This window comes from Lepidochelys kempii, chromosome 7, assembly GCF_965140285.1.
Source record: "Lepidochelys kempii isolate rLepKem1 chromosome 7, rLepKem1.hap1, whole genome shotgun sequence".
Taxonomy (NCBI): Eukaryota; Metazoa; Chordata; order Testudines; family Cheloniidae; genus Lepidochelys; species Lepidochelys kempii.
Window position 1 is genome coordinate 90,148,859 of NC_136386.1, and position 17,244 is coordinate 90,166,102.

Below are 17,244 nucleotides of genomic sequence, written 5' to 3' on the forward strand. Positions count from 1 at the left end.
TTAGGGTTATCCAGTAGATTCCGCTCAGCCCTTACTTTCTCCAACTCCAGTTCATGCTTCCTCTTTTTCCCTCTCCTCCATTTCTTTTTCCCCTCTCCTCCATAGCTCTCCTGTGAGCAGCCTCTTGGTGTTTTTCTGCCTCTATAGCTCTCTTGTGGGCAAACTCTTGGTTTTTTTCTGCCTCTTTCGCTGCCTCCATAGCTCTCCTGTGGGCAGCCTCTTGTTTTTTTTCTGCCTCTCTCGATGCTTCCAGTTCTCTCCTGTGAGCAGCCTCTTTGGCTGTTTCTGCCTTGGGCTCTGGCATGTTTGCCTCTCTGTTTTTAACTAACTTTACACCCAAGAGTTAGAAATAAAACAAACAAACAAAAAACTTGGCTTGAGGAAGTCAAGGAATTCTCATTAGGGAATGAGAGCTGAGGAAGCGTTGTTCTAAGTCAGCCATCAAAATGTTGGCATACTGTGGGGCCATGCAGGTACCCATAGCAGTGCCGCTGATTTGAAGGTATACATTGTCCCCAAATCTGAAACAGTTATGGGTGAGGAGAAAGTCACAAAGTTCAGCCACCAGGTTTGCTGTGACATTATCGGGGATACTGTTCCTGACAGCTTGTAGTCCATCTTTGTGTGGAATGTTGGTGTAGAGGGCTTCTACATCCATAGTGGCCAGGATGGTGTTTTCAGGAAGATCCCCAATGGACTGTAGTTTCCTCAGGAAGCCAGGGGTGTCTCGAAGGTAGCTGGGAGTGTAGGGCCTGAGGAGGGAGTCTACATAGCCAGACAATCCTGTTGTCAGGGTGCCAATGCCTGAGATGATGGGGCGTCCAGGATTTCCAGGTTTATGGATCTTGGGTAGTAGATAGAAGACCCCTGGTCGGGGTTCTAGGGGTGTGTCTGTGTAGATTTGTTCTTGTGCTTTTTCCTGTCCAGATCTCTCCAGAGCTAGACATCTCTAGTGCAGCAGTCTTAAGACAGTATTTTCAAACAATTTTACAGGAGCAAAGCACTGTTGTGACATTTTTTTTCCATACTAGAGCTAATTCAAAAATGGGGGATGAGGAAAAGAGATCAGCAAAATATTTCCCATTTTTCATTGAAATTTCAGGTCCGTGAAGTGTGACATCACTTTCCAAAACCTACAAACTCCTTGTACTACACAGGGATACACAATTTAAAAATACAGAAACCACACTCCCGTATTAACTTACTAGCACTGCTCTGAACTGCCATGAAGAATAACCAAGCTTTATTTCCAGTCCATGCTATGCTCTTGCACCTTGAGCCAGTATGTCTAAGAGTTGTGCCTGGGCAGCACTGGGGAAGCAAAATGAATAGACAACAGGAAAAGAAACAGTTCAACCATCATTCTAAATTTTTGTGTACATGAGGCCTAGAGATACAATATTACAACTGCTAAAACATGGGAAATGGTTAGAAGCAACATTCTAGGGCTCTCACAATGTTGACACACAGAGGATCATATTACCAAGAGAGAAGATGGCTGCCTGACCACTCGTCTCCTCCACCCCCATGTGGCTCCCACGTATCTAAGCCATAACTGTCAGAAATTTACTCATTACAGGAGGGAGATCCTTTTTTGTTGTGTTGTTATGAATCCTGCTGGGAAAACAGAAATGTGCATCAACCCAATCCTGAGTATCCAAAGAAAGGTAATCCAACAGTCTCTCACAAAGGACTTTGTAGCTAAGAAGAACTTTTTAACTACCAAATTTGATCTTTTATCTCAAGATATACATAAGCTCTCTAAAAATGTGGGAAAAGTCAAAGCTCCTTTGACCTATTTAGATAACAAACTACAAAAACATGCCACACAACTGAAGGAGGTTAACACGGAGAATGCTTCCTTAAGGCAAAGACTAACCAGTCTTGAAGAAAAACAGGAAGATCTTGAAAACTGATGATGCAGAAATAAATTGCAGTTCCTGGGGGCATCCTGGAAGGTGTGGAAGGAAAAAACATGATTAACTTTTCCCAGAATACATTCTTTGAGGGACTGGATTTGGATCCCGGTTTGCCTTCCCTGGAAACTGAAAGGGCTCAAGTGACAAGGGCCAGGAGGAGAGAACAACCCCAGACCTATCATCTGTAAATTGCTAAGATTTAATGACAAAGTTAAACTGATGTGTTAGGCAAAAAGGAATTCTTGAATATCAGGATTTAAAATTTTCTTTGTATCCAGACTTCTCTGCGAGTTTAAGCAAGAAGAGAGCAACATTTAATGTCATCAAACAAGCTCCCAGGGGATCGCATATTAAATACAGTTACAAATATTCTGCGATTTTCATAATGAAGAAGACAGACTCATTGAAATACTTAAATACCAAATCAGATGCTTGGCAAGCACTATAGGAATTGAGACCAGATCCCACTCTGGTAACAGCATGATCCTCTCATAAGGAAAAAGAAATTGCCAAGTAGAAGTCCTGAAAAAAAGGATCTGTGATTAGGAAAATCAGGCAACCCATGCACCCCTTCTCGCTGAAATAACTGGCATTATTTCCAGAGAGACAAGGTGGGTGAGGTCATATCTTTTATTGTACCAACTTCTGTTGATGAGAGAGAAACTTTCAAGCTTACATAGAGCTGACCTGAAGAACAGCTCTCTGTAAGCTTGAAAGCTAGCCTCTCTCACCAACAGAGGTTGGTTCAATAAAAGATATTATTACCCCACTACCTTGTGTCTCTAATATGCTGGCACTGACATGCCTACAACAACACTGCATATAACATACAGCATTATTTCTGACAGAGCTGATGTCTCAGTGGTACTAGGAGGACGCTGGAACACGGTCATGGATGACATCATAGACAAATCTCAGTGCTTTAGGGGAAAAGCTCAGCCCTTTGCAAGCCACTCATTATCCCAACTGAAGGATATTTGGACACAAGCATCCTACAAAGCATGACTACACATATTTCTCTATGGTTCATGCCTCCTATTCCAGATTAAATTTTTTATGATATCTACAGTTCTACCTCCTGCATGTCTGGGGGCAGAAGTTGGTAGACTCATAGACTTTAAGGTCAGAAGGGACCATTGCAATCATCCAAGTAGTATCATCATCTCTGATCATGGTCCAGTTTTTCTTCATATAGACACGGGTCATAGCACTCCAAGAGCCTCAAGAGGGAAGTTAAACACACTTCTACTCAGAGACCTTAAATTTCTTCAGATGATTGAAACATCCATCACCAACTTATTGCAGGCAAATACAAATGCCATCTCCTCTACTATAACTTTATCGGAAACACTGAAGGCTACCTTAAAATTTGCATCTGGAAGGAAGGAAGGAAGAAAAGCAGAGGAGGTTGCAAAATAATTAGATGTTGCACTTGCTCAGTACCTCAAAATACAAATACAATGGATGTATCGTCCACCCAGATTCAATTCATGCTTAATAGAATTAAACAGTGGCATTATGAATTGTGGGATAAAGTGAGCAAACTCCTAGCAAGGAAAATTAAAATGGCTTCCTCTAACAACATTATATCCCCCTTGTTACAGAATAGTCTTTCCGTACCAGAACCTGATAAAATTAACATATAATTTGAAGACTTTTGTGAATCCGTTGACATACCTCACAGTGAGTTAATTTCCAGTCTATTTGACAATTTATAAATACATTGTCGCTATCTACCTACAACAAGTGAAGCAAGCAATAGATTTCCTCAATCTGAGCCAAGATTCTGGACATGATGGCTTTACAGCAGAATTTTATAAGACGTTTATCAACCAAATAGTACTGATACTGTCAGAAGTCTAATGAAATATTTACAAAAGAAATAATATCATAAGACATGAGGAAAGTGATGATTACTCTAATTCTAAAAAAAGACAAGGTCAGTCTTAATTGTGGCAACTGCACCCAATTTCTCTGTTTAACACAGATTATAAAATTCTGACAAAGATTCTCATTTCACACTTAAACAACATTGTTCCATCAATCATTCATGCAGACCAGGAGGGTTTTATTTGCTGCATATTAGGGTCAGACAATACTCGGAACATGTTCTACTTAATTTGCAAGGCACAAACAACTGGGGCTATACAAATGGAAGGGCCATACCTCTAAGCAATCCTGAGAAAATTAGGATTTGGACCTAACTTTCTGATCTGGATTGACATTATTTACAAATCACCCTGTGCCTTTGTTTTGACTAATAGTGTTTTCTTCTCCACTTTTCCGTTACATCAAGGAATGTATTGAGGGTTGCCGTCCATTGCCTCTACTATTTGATATAGCCATGGAACAACTAGCAGCATAAATCAGACAGAAAGAATTACCACTCCACTGAAAGAATTACCATCACGATAAAGACTACAAGATTAGTCTACAGACAGATGATATTCTTCTCACTCTCAAAAATCCTTCCTCTTTGATTCCATCACTACCAACTGCAGTAAACTATTTTGGTAAGATATTACAAAATCCTAAAGCAACCAGGGTAGGGCTCACCCGTATGTCAAGCCTCTGTGTTTCGGACATTCTAAAAGATCCACCCTGTTTGAGTAATGCCAGGAAATAGATTGCTACAGCATTTATAGTGGCCAAAAGTGTCATTTTCCAAAAATGGAAATCTGCTACTCCTCCCACATTCTTTGACTGACTGAGCTAACCAACACTATCCTCATGGAAAAACTGACAATGTATAGGGGCACAAAATCCAACTGTGAAGACACCTGACCTGGTCCTTCATGAAAGAAGAATTACAAACTGACTTCAGATAGATTAGGCTTCTCATGCTTCATGTGTGTGTGTGTGTGTGGGGAGGGGGTGTTAGGGAATTACTTATCGTATAATTATCTATGAATATTTCGTTTTGTTATATTGTTAAATACATATTCCTGTTCTGTTTTCTTTGTCGCTGTATTTGAATGTCTGTATGGATAAATTAAAAGTTCTGTAAAATAAAACTGAAAAATGTTAACACACTGGGCAGTTGCCTACAGCTTTACTTTCTTCGGAACCATCTTTGCAGTGTCATTTTCTTCATCCTTTTTCTAAAATTTCTACTGCCACCTGCAGCTTTTCATTGGCTTTATACCTAATAATTGAATCATGAAACATGGTTTTATGTACTTGCTAAAGATAACTGGTTCTCTCCTTTGAGCCAACCACATTCGCTATTACAACAGCTGTCACATGCAGTTTTGTTTCATTTGCAGCTTAAACAGGCTTTTGCTTGGAACACATCAAGGGCAAGAAATAACGGTGTCTGGAGTGTTTGGGGGCATTTGTTTGTTTGTTTGAAACTAACATGTCACTTTCTCAGCACAATAGCTGCCATCTGCTTAAAAGCTCAGAAATGTCAGTTGTTAATAAAATATACTTCAGATTGTATTTACACTTTTATTTATGGTAAGAAATGTCTTCACTTCTGGACTGAACAAAGTGAAGAGAAGGGGTTTGTTTGTTTGTTAGTTTTTAAGCACAGCAACTAATTAAATGAAACCCAACACCCTCAGTTTCTCTTGGAGAGGTTACAGGCAAATAGGTTACTTTGACAAATTTTATGGGACTGGCCTCAGATCCAAAACTTCTGGTTAAGCCACATGCAGAAAAAATCTTCAACACAATAAAAATTCAACATAATATATGGTGACATTGCACTCCATATGCTTTATGAATGTGAGTATGATTTAACTGGAATACGCTTTATGCAAAAGGTCTCTTGTAAGGTATCATTACAAAGGTAATAACCTACTGAATATATTCATTCTATTTGTATGAATGTATCATTCTTGTATCTGAAACTAGAAATATGAATTATTACTCTGAGGTCCTATTGTAATTATGCAAAGTGTGGGCCATTAATGGTGGCATAGGATCTTGATGGGACAATTGGTCATGAATGGGTTTATTTACCTGCAAGCCTTCCTGTGTACCTGAGGTGGGTAATGAATAATGAGGTCTTACAGTGACATGTGACTATGTCACATGATACTGGAATCCATCTTAAACCTGGTGCTTTTCCATTTAGGAGGAAGGGTGGGAACCCAGAGAGACACAAAGGATTCCCGCCTTTGGCCAAAGATATAAAAGGGGGTGGAACAAAACAAAGGGGGCTGCCAGTCATGCGAAATCCCCTAGTTACCACCTGAGTTGGAACAAACAAGAACTCTACAAAGGGAAAGGATTGAGACCAGATTAAGAAGGAGTCTAGTCTGTGAAAGAAGCTTATTGGAACATCTCTGAGGGTGAGATTTACCTGTATTCAGTTTGTTAAATGTATTAGGCTTAGACTTCAATGTTTTGTTTTGTTTTGCTTTGTAACTTACTTTGTTCTGTCTGTTATTACTTGAAACCACTTAAATCCTACTTTTTATACTTAATAAAATCACTTTTGTTTATTAGTAAACCCAGAGTAAGTGATTAATACCTGGAGGAGCAAACAGCTGTGCATATCTCTATCAGTGTTATAGAGGGCAGACAATTTTAAGTTTACCCTGTATAAGCTTTATACAGAGTAAAACGGATTTATTTGGGGTTTGGATCCAATTGGGAACTGGGTGTCTGGGTGCTGGAGACAGGAGTACTTGCTGAGCTGTTTTCAGTTAGTCTCTGGCTTTGGGGACATGATGCAGACCCTGGGTCTGTGCTGCAGCAGGCTAGTGTGTCTGGCTCAACAAGACAGGGTTCTGGAGTCTCAAGCTGGCAGGGAAAACGGACTCAGAGGTAGTTTCAGCAAATCAGGTGACAGTCCCAAGTAGGTCTCTGTGACCAAACCCATCACATATATATTATGGGAAATACCACTCCTTCAGCACAATACAGGCTACCAGCTATTCAACATATTAACTGTAGCTACCCAGAAATGTACTGCAATACTGTAATTCATGAAAAAAGGAGCCGATCACTAAGTCATGGCCAGACAAAATGCAACGAAAATGAGATACAGGACAATTACAGCCATTCATTGAAGGAATTTTTTACCTGTGCATGCTGTTTTCATATTCATTTCTCCACTGGCTAATTCAAGACCTTCATAATACTCAATTCTAAACACACAGCAGAACCCCACTTTATCGAACTCCAGTTGCAACCTTTGGGTTTACACAAACTGAAGTTCTGCTCCTGTAATGTTTAGAAACTATCGGAGACAATCTCCAGAGCAAACCTCTCCTCCTCTTTTCTGGAGACTTGGCTTGCTCTGTATGTTCAGCAGAGACCCTGCTAACTGAACCACTGATTTTACAAAGTATGTTCAAGTACTTTGGAAATACAGGAGTTCCACTGTGTGAGTGTTCCTATGTAGGCAGATAGACATACAAATACACACAGAGAGAGAAAATAATTCTTGCACTTATCTTTCCTTAATTAAGACAAAACACAAAAAGTTAACGTTTCACCTCTCTCTTCTTTCCTTTCCAGAAATAAATTATCTTAGTGCTTGTTTATGGGAAGTGGGTCACATAGAATTGGAACTGAGGGCCCAAGTTGCACTATTCAATTCATTTTTCCATTTGGCTATATACTTCAATTTATTATGAAAATACCACAATCCTGTTGAACTAAAATGCAGGAAAACTTAAGTATGAAAAAAACTTATCATTGTCTTCTGTTGGCAATAGACCTGCCTTTTTCCTGGACCAATATAAAGGAACCTTTTCATCACCTTCCTTTGTCACAATGTAGTCTATTGTTTCTGTTTAACCATGTAGTACTTCTGATGTAAACACAAGAACACTAAGCTCATATTATCATGCCAGACAGTGTATAAATAAAAATCAAAGAGAAGGTAATTCTGTTCCATTATATTAATGACAGTGCTTTGGATTAAAAGCTTGTTCTGAGCATAAAGAAAGACAAAGGTAATTTTCTACTTTCTGTGCATCTACAAAAAGAATATAGATACCATCAAACAGAAATGTTGTAACATTTTCAAACAGTGTATGTCTGTTTGTTCTATATCAGACTTATAAAAACTGTTAACAGTTAAGGTTGCTAACAGCAAACACTACCTTGCTCTCACTCCCAAAATCCAGAAAACCAAAGGTACGCCATAAAATTACATAATCACCCTCACACGTAATCATGTCACACCACTCAAACACAATGTCCCTATCCAAGGTAAATCAAAAATAATCAGCCACAGTAACCACAAAGAGTCAATATTGTGCAAGGCATAAACCTAAACCTTAGAAGGCAGGCAAGTATTTCCCCCATTTTACAAATGACGTAACTGAGAAGTTGCACAAGGTCATTTCTGGCTGAGAACAGAACCCACATATCTATAATGGCAGACCCAAGTCTAATCCACTTAATCATCCTGCACTACAGAATCAATGTGCCATATCTAAGAGCAACCACACTAAGGAACAGAACTCAGGTATCCTGATTCCCAAGAGTCCATTTTTTGTCTAGCAAGTATTTGTCACAGTCATTGCCAGTTTTAATGAAAACTACAGCCTGAAAGATGTGCAGACACTCTGTGAATCACATTTTAAGATGGCATCTTGACAAGGAGAGCGGCATGAAATAGCCAAAAAATCCACATTTATACAATTTCAATTGCACCTGCTACTAAAGCCTGCAGAGACTGCTTTCTAGATAATCCGAAATAGAGGAGAAAATGTTTGATATTCTGTTCCAAAATTTCTTCTCTTCTTCAGTTCATCCAAAATCTTATTTGCTGGGCAGGTGCCTGTTTGTTTGCTGAATTAATGAGACTGGTGTCATTACATCAGGATTTGCACTATATATAATATTTAAAAAGAGAGGTGACTGACAAAAGAAGTACAGAAGAATTTGGCTTTTATCAGTTTCCAAAAAAATAATGCTTTTGTTTTCACCATGCTACAAAGCTTTCAAGATGTGCAACTCATTAGATTTGTAGTCTATGAGCTTTTAGGTCAATCAAACGCCTACACTGTAGTTAATTAATGTAGTATATTTATAACTTCACTTTTAAATGAGATTTTTAGGCACAGAATGGAAAAATATATAATCTATTAAAAACAGCAGTTTATATTAGTATTTCTAAACACAGTAAAACCATTAACTTCTCCAGAGAGATTTTAGCAGGCTACATATATTTCTAATTATAAGTTGTTCAGTAGCTACATACATAAATTAATAGACTGAAAACAGCTGATGAAACAAGTGTCATGTCACAAGTTCCCAAGAGCAAGCTCTTTCAACACCAGGCACTTCATTTAAGTAATTCTCTCTCATGTTGACTCCCATATTCACTAAACACCACTAATGTTTGACAATGCATAAAACCTTGGTATTATGCACTTTCCAACTAAGATCAAAAGACTTCAGAACCATTAATGAATTTAATTTTACAGCAATCCTCTAAGGGAGGTGATATTATCCCCATTCGACCCATCAGGCATAGGGAAATAGGGCTCAATCCTAGGAATAGCCCAACTGAACTAAATAGGATTACTCACGTAAGTAAGGGCTGTATGATTGGGCTCAAAATGACTGACTTAAGATCACAGAGAATGTCTGCTACACAGCATGTATAAACAACATGTGAGATCCTGGTCCCATCAAAGTCAATGGGGTTATGTCATTGGTGACAGGATTTCACTCCGAGTCTCCTGTCATTGAATCTTGACCTTCAGTCATAAGACCATCTTCCTAAAATGGCCATTTTATTCCAACCAAAAGAAAATACATTCTCAAAGGTAAAACCTAGTTTGCAAATCCTACAATTCAAACATGCAAGCTTAATATTTTAAGACATTTACTATTGTGTGGCAGCGGTGGCTGTTTCAATTCCTCAAACAGCTATAGTCACAAAATGAGGGGAAGAAAACTTCCAAAGGATCTAGTTGAACAATGTAGCCCTGCACCTTCATAGCTTGAAGGCTACATGTGGTACTGCTAAGGTACTACAAGACTGGTTAGGGACCAAATCCCATTCAAATAGGTGAATGAAGTAAAATAAGACCCACAATACCAAGAGTGAACTTAAAACATTAAAATGCTTATCAATTTCAAAGATGAATAATTTCCAATAAAGTAAAATAATTCATAACAGGCATCAGTTCCTATGAAAGTTAAACAAATCCTCTTAAAATTCACGTCTTTCTTTTCCTAAGAAGAAGAAGAACATGAGAAGAGGAGATTGATTTTATGTTAACTCTGAAAGCAAAGTAGCTTAAATCACAATTACCTACAGCTTTTGAAATTTAGAAATGTTTGCACTGTTGATCATAATTTTGCAGCCAAACTACCACCATATAAATTAATTGTAAAGAAAAGATGTCTAAATTTTGTTTCGCCGAAGAAAAACCTACCTGTTACATTTTGCAGGTTCACAGGGTTTGCAGCTGACTAATGGAGTAGAAGATCTGTCATGAAACCAATACAACTTCTAATAAGTGGGGTCTACTTTGGCAAAATAGAACAGTTATTCCATTATACTCACAGCCTTTAAGTTTAGGACCCCTAAAAGAAGCATTCCACTTACGAAAACATACATCTTTGCTTTCTGTGTAGGCTATATTACAGCAAACATTTAGAAACTTATTACATAAATTAGCATATGTAAACACAGTGACAGTAGAGCTCACCAAGTTTTTCAGAACGTTCATAGCTGTATCAGGGGACAGGTAGCCTGGCAATGAAGTCACCGAGTGGGGGGTTTGTGGCTACCGGAAAAAGGGTGCTGGAGGTTATAAAATCCTGTGCAAAGTCTGCATGTTTGTTTACTTTTATGGTTGTGTGCCTCTGAAGAGTTATACTGTAAACCAGGAAAAATCATACACTGGGTGGGATTCTGGGGTACATGCAAGAGTTGCTGAGGAGGCTTGGGGGATTCAGCACTACTTTCAGGACTTAGCAATTGGACTGTGGGGGATTCCTACTGCCAAAAGGGTGTCAGACATAAGATCTGCTCCTGGAGTGTCTCTCTAGAGCTCTACAGTGAGGTACAGTTTCTAAATTCTGCCTGGCCCCAACACGCATGTGCAGTTCCGCATTTCGATCCCCCTCGCAGCAGTCTGGCAAGTGTCTAGCCAGGGATGTTCAACCAGATCTGTGAAATACAGTACCTAGACACAAGGGGCGGAGGCGGCATTCTGTGGTGGCCTAAAGCACCACTATAATACAAATAATTAGTATGAGAAACTCATTTAGCAAAAGACAAATAAAACTTTAAAAAATACAAGAAAGAAAAGTGTGTGAATAACACATTTAAAAATTTTCACCAATGAGAAGTCATACTTTAATCCATTTTTCAAACGGTTTAAAAATAATGCAGATCTGGCTTGCCAAATTCCAATGTACCATAAAAAGGAGAAACTGACAACCTAAATCCCTGGAGAACATTTATGCCAGAAACGGTAACAAAACTGCAGTGTTAAAAAGCATTGTAAACATTTCCATTTTGAAAAAAATAAATTTGAATAACTAATACATTTTCTACTAGGAACCAGAACATTGAATACTGAAGCATCTCCACAAGAGATCTAAATTTAGAAGAGTCAGCATTAAAGTTAAAGCAGAAATTCTTAATTAGAGTAACAATGCTAGTAGACCTTCTGGTACTTTGGGGAAGGGCAGAAGTGGATCTTCAGGTAGGACAACTCTATGAAGTAAGTCCTATTTTTATATGTCATCCAGAACATGTTAACATGGTTTATGAAATTACGTATTTAGAAAGTTCATTAAAGTGTTAGAGAAATCTACATCTGGTACTGCCAGCCACAAAAGTAAGGATGACAACAAAAATATCTAAGCACAAAGGGGAAAAAAAAGAAAGCAGGAAAAGCTTCTTTCATGTTAGGAAAAGGGCAATTTATTTTTGAACTGTTTGTTCAATCCTGAATATCCTCTCCTTCATCCATTTGAAGACCAGGTTGCATTACATCATTTGAAACCTCTTATAAACTACAACTTTCCTAAGAGATTGCCTTCTCCACCCTCTTAACCTTAGTGACATTGTGGTAGATTGCTATACATTAACAAACAAAAACAAAAAACAACCTCCCATTTTCACCCAAACTTAGGTAGGTCAAATCTGAAACAAATAAAATCTTTAGCTTTTTTATCTTTAACCATTTTATATTCCACATTTGCAATACCAGCAAATGTAGTAATGGAAAAATATTTAACATAGAAAGTCAAAGGGATCATATAAATACTCCTAGTCAATTTTGACTATCTATCCTGGTCAGTTAAGTTCCAGAGTGCAAACTTCATACCTGCAATAAGTTACCAATTTATAGGGCAGGTCTACACTTAGAGCGGCATACAGAGTAAATCCACAGCACTCCCAGCAGTATAAACAGCAGTGTAGACAGCGAGGCACTGATTAGGTGAGTAGAGTACAGACACACCAGAATTCTAGGGCAGGGTTTCTAAGTCTTTTTCTTTCTGGGCCTCCACTCCGCTCCTCCCACCAACATGCTATAAAAACTCCATGGCCCATCTGTGCCACAACTGTTTTTCCTCATATAAAAGCCAGGGCCAGCACTAGGGGGTAGCAAGCAGGGCAACTGATCAGGGCCCCACACCACAGGGGGCCCTGCAAAGCTAAGTTGCTTGGGCTTCAGCTTCAGCCCCAAATGGCATGGCTCGCGGTTTCAGCTTTCTGCGCTGGGCCCCAGCAAGTCTAATGCTGGCCCCGATTGGTGGACCCCCTGAAACCTGCTCACAGCCCCCAAGGGGCCAAAGACCCTGGGCTGAGAATCACTGTTCCAGGGCATATCGCCCACACAGCTGTCTACATGCCCAAGCCATGCCTCCAACATCTTCTAATATGCTATTATTACAGTGTCATGCTGCCTCCCCCTGCTGGAGCCTTCCCCTGGTGCATTGAAAGTCTGGCAGGTGGAAGCTGTGGGCACCCCTTCCTGCTGTGTTTCCCCTGCAAGAGCCTTTCACTGCTGTGTGTAGCTACACAATGCAGCATGGACACAGCCTGCCTTTCACTGAAGCATGTAGACAAGGCCACAGTAAGTACAGGAGACTATTCTCCCCATATCTTAAAATAAAATTTGTAATATTGTTAGGGCTGAAGAAACGCCATACTGAATTTGTTGTATATTAAATTTTAGGGTAATCCACATAAACAATATTCCATGCCTGTCTCTTCAGGTTTAATCAAATATGAGCCCAAAGAGCTTTAAGAGTGTATGAAAACATAATAGGAACTACCAGCAAACAAGAAGTTAATTTATTTTCCTATCTGTCACACTGTAAAGTGGCAAACTAACAAGCTAAGCTTTGCTAAGAGCTACATGAATAGCTTTGTATAAGATGGTAACCCATTTCCAAACTAAGTCTTCATTAATATCTAGTATCACAAACCTACTTTTTTCCCTCATATCTCCCCATGGGTCTATATGCCAGATTTGTGATTTTTTTTTTTTAAATAAGGAAATTAAAAAGTAAGAGCTGTTGAAATAATCCGTTTGTGTTGAGTGACTGGTAACCACAACACACACAAAGAGATGGGGTTTGTTCTAACAGATGCATCACTGGTGTGCATATTTCTTAGTTTTCAATGCTTCAAACAGCAAATTCCTTTCTATGAAGAACTACAATACAGTTTGTTTTTAAAATGTCCATTTTACCATGTGCAAGTTTGAGAGTACACAACTGAGGAATATTTACCTATTCATTCTTGTTTCTCAGTGACTTTTTGGAGTTTTCATGTTGACAAAATGCTCAGTTGCAGAAACTTATTTTAAAAACCTATCTGCTATAGAATAAAAAACTCCATATATTGCACAAGTCGTTTTGCAGTGGCAGAGCATGTTCTGCAAGCACTGAAGAAAATAATAAGCCAGAATAATCAATCAAAATTATTTCATTTCTCTAGTTTTATTATTCATTTCATTGGTCTTGCCAGGTCTTTCTGCATGTTGAAAATAAATATTCATGAAACCTCCTACATAGAATTCTTCCTAGTTTTGTGCAGTTGTTAAAGTTGAAGAAAAGACACCAGAAGAGGTCAAACTGATTCTGGTTGTGGTGTTGATGAGTCTCTAAGTCATGTGATGATGCAAAAGCATCATGTTGAGACAGGATCAGAACTTGAATTGGACTAGTTCAGTGACTTTCTCTCCCCCACCCTTCCTTGCGATGCATCTTGTCTTCAGGAATCTTAGGTTTCATTTACAAAAGGAAGGCTCGAGCTATGGTTCCCAAGTATGGGATCAGCATAACTGAAGCAGTGATATTTGCCTAAGAGCCTGAAACAATTTCTCAGGGATTAGGAGCAGCACAGGTGCTGGAGATGGGGAGGCATGCATGCCCCCCCTCTTTAAACAGGGCCATAGACCTCCCCAATTTTTAAAATCTGAACACGTTCACAGCTGGGAGAGAAAATACCATGAGCCAGCTGGCATTTGGGTCACTCTGCGTTGAGCTGCATGCTGGGCCCTCACCTACCAGCTATTGAAACTGCAGCAGTAGCTCCTCTCACTGCCAGGGACCAGCCAGGTCCAGGAACCAGGATGGACCTGTCACCCAAAGGCAAGGGGCTAGCCAGCAGAAAGGATAAAGTAAAGAGTGGGGGTGGGGGAATGGCTCTGAAAGGGTCAGGCTGGTGGGTGACCTCCCTTTAGTGTTCCAGGAAGGTCAGGTTGGTGGGGCAGGCATCTGGAAGGCAGAAAGAAAGGTCTGTTTGCCTCGCAGTATTACTGGCCCAGTTTCCCCAGGGAAACACCACAGCTAAGAATTTCTTTCACTTGGCAGATCAGCATCTGGAAGGTTATTCCTCACTGTTCCCAACGGGCCAGAAAGTTACTTTCTAGCACTTGGTGGAGGTGTGAATGGATGTAGTTTCCAGGTTTTTTCCGCGCTTCTGCCTCTACCGACCAACCTAATAACAAAAATACTCAGAAAGGAGAGTGAAATTTTGTTTTATATCCTAGAACAACATGCAAACCACAGCTAAAGTTCCTTCGTGTCTTATTTTCTATCTCCTTTCCTCAGAGAGATCCTCAGTCTCCTTTTATACCCCGAAGTTAAAACCTCGTCTGATATGGCTGCTCACAGTAAAGTCAGTAAAATGGCTCTGCACTTTCACACTGGGTCTGATGTCTGAGCCAAAGGCAAAGGAAGGTATGTGATTCTGAGCACTGTAGGGGATACCACTGAACAGAACACAGACACAGCTGACCTGTAAGTTTCCCTTTTGGGATGGGAAGCTACACCTCTGGTTATTCTATTCACATGGAAACTAAATTTGAGTAATGACAGGTTTCAGAGTAACAGCCGTGTTAGTCTGTATTCGCAAAAAGAAAAGGAGTACTTGTGGCACCTTAGAGACTAACCAATTTATTTGAGCATAAGCTTTCGTGAGCTACAGCTCACTTCATCGGATGCATACTGTGGAAACTGCAGAAGACATTATATACACAGAGACCATGAAACAATACCTCCTCCCTGGGGGGAGGAGGAGGAGGTATTGGAGGAGGTATTGTTTTTGGAGGAGGTATTGTTTCATGGTCTCTGTGTATATAATGTCTTCTGCAGTTTCCACAGTATGCATCCGATGAAGTGAGCTGTAGCTCACGAAAGCTTATGCTCAAATAAATTGGTTAGTCTCTAAGGTGCCACAAGTACTCCTTTCCTTTTTGCGAATACAGACTAACACGGCTGTTACTCTGAAACCTGTCATTACTCAAATTTAGTTTCCATGTGAATAGAATAACCAGAGGTGTAGCTTCCCATCCCAAAAGGGAAACTTACAGGTCAGCTGTGTGTGTGTTCTGTTCAGTGGTATTCAATCACTCATTCAATCTCCCAGGGAGGAGGTATTGTTTCATGGTCTCTGTGTATATAATGTCTTCTGCAGTTTCCACAGTATGCATCCGATGAAGTGAGCTGTAGCTCACGAAAGCTTATGCTCAAATAAATTGGTTAGTCTCTAAGGTGCCACAAGTACTCCTTTTCTTTTTGCTAAATTTGAGTGGCATTGCAAACCTGTGCACCAGGTCACAATCCCACTCAAAAGTACACCCCCGCTACCCACCATACACAATGTTGCAGTCTTTCTGGCACCACTGATAAGCAATTGTTAATCTCATTCAATTTCTATCTCAAACATCCTTTTAAATCACAACTTTTTCCCTATTTCCCCATCTAGTTTTCAAATTTTCTTTAGGATTATCTTTCCCTTTCTCTCTCAGATACCTCCTCTACTCTCTGTCACCATCCGTTTTCTTCCTTCCTGCCTTCCCAACTCATTTATTTGGCCCCACATTTTCTTCATTTCTCCTAAATTCAGTTGTCCGCCCATCCACTTCACTACAGAATCACAAGGGGAGAAGGTGGTGACAGAGCCAATTATTGCACCTGGGATCTTTTTCCTGAGGCCGTTGGGAAATTAATGGAAGACTGTGTGTCTTTCTATCCTGTTCTCCTGTGGAACTGGTGGGGAGGGTTCCTTTTCCCCCCCTCTCTCCAGGAGAGAAGGAAAACTAAAAGAGGAAAATCTTGTAAGAATATGCAGTCATTTCTCCATTCAAGTGCTGATGCTACTTCACTAACTAGTGGGAAGGCTGAGAGCCCCAGAAACTTCAAAACTGACATCAGCTCCTCCTGACAAGTCTGTTTCAGACTCCAGGGTCAGGAAAGTCTTCATTTTACAAGCCATTAAAAAGAGTGAAAACTGTACCTCTGATCACTCAGGCAAAGGACAAGGAGAAAGAAAGGGACAAGAGCTCTCTTATTGCTTTTGCCAGAAATAGTGCAGCTGAGCTCTATCCACAGCATCTTGGGAAGATTCTCTTTAAAAATAATATGGCTCAGATGGACTGTATGGTTCTTGAGTATGCCATCAAAGTGTGAAGTGCAATTTTAGAACAAGAGTATCCTATGACAGTGCCTTAACATACAACCACACAAGTCACAACTGCTGTAAGACAAGACCACGGTGCACACAGTGAACAGTACAGGTTTTCTGGTATAGGAATTTAACTCATTTTCTGAGGAGGAAACTGTAAGCCTGAGAGGTAGAATAACTTTAGAGCAAGGACTGTTGCTGAGCTCTCAACTAAGGATTCCAGAATCATTATACCTTTAAAAACCTACTAATTAATCCCAGGGCAATAAATTTACTAGCTCCAATGGCTAAACCCATGGAGCTTGTATCTTGGCAAGTGAATTCCTCAGAATTTTTCCTTTTATTCTAAAAATGGCCCCGGAAATTAAATGCAAGAATCTAGAGTGGTTTCCAACCAAAACTCCAGAATCAAATATTCCTGAGTTTATAAGTTGTTGGGGGTGAAAGTTGTTTTCAGGGTAGTGTCAG

The 17,244-nt window shown here is 39.8% G+C and overlaps 1 protein-coding gene across 25 annotated transcripts in view; it reads right to left on the bottom strand.

Moving 5' to 3' along the window:
- SGMS1 (sphingomyelin synthase 1) overlaps window positions 1–17,244 on the bottom strand; it is a 203,360-nt gene that overhangs the window by 121,842 nt on the left and 64,274 nt on the right. For 2 of the 25 annotated variants that reach the window (XM_073353731.2, XM_073353721.2), the window contains exon 1: window positions 1,206–1,311. The exons of 22 other annotated variants lie outside the window; for them this stretch is intronic. The gene's annotated coding sequence lies outside the window, so the exon portion shown is untranslated. Of the gene's footprint in view, window positions 1–1,205; window positions 1,312–1,483; window positions 1,762–17,244 lie in introns of those variants that run through there. One more of the 25 variants, XM_073353722.2, reaches the window with a different exon arrangement.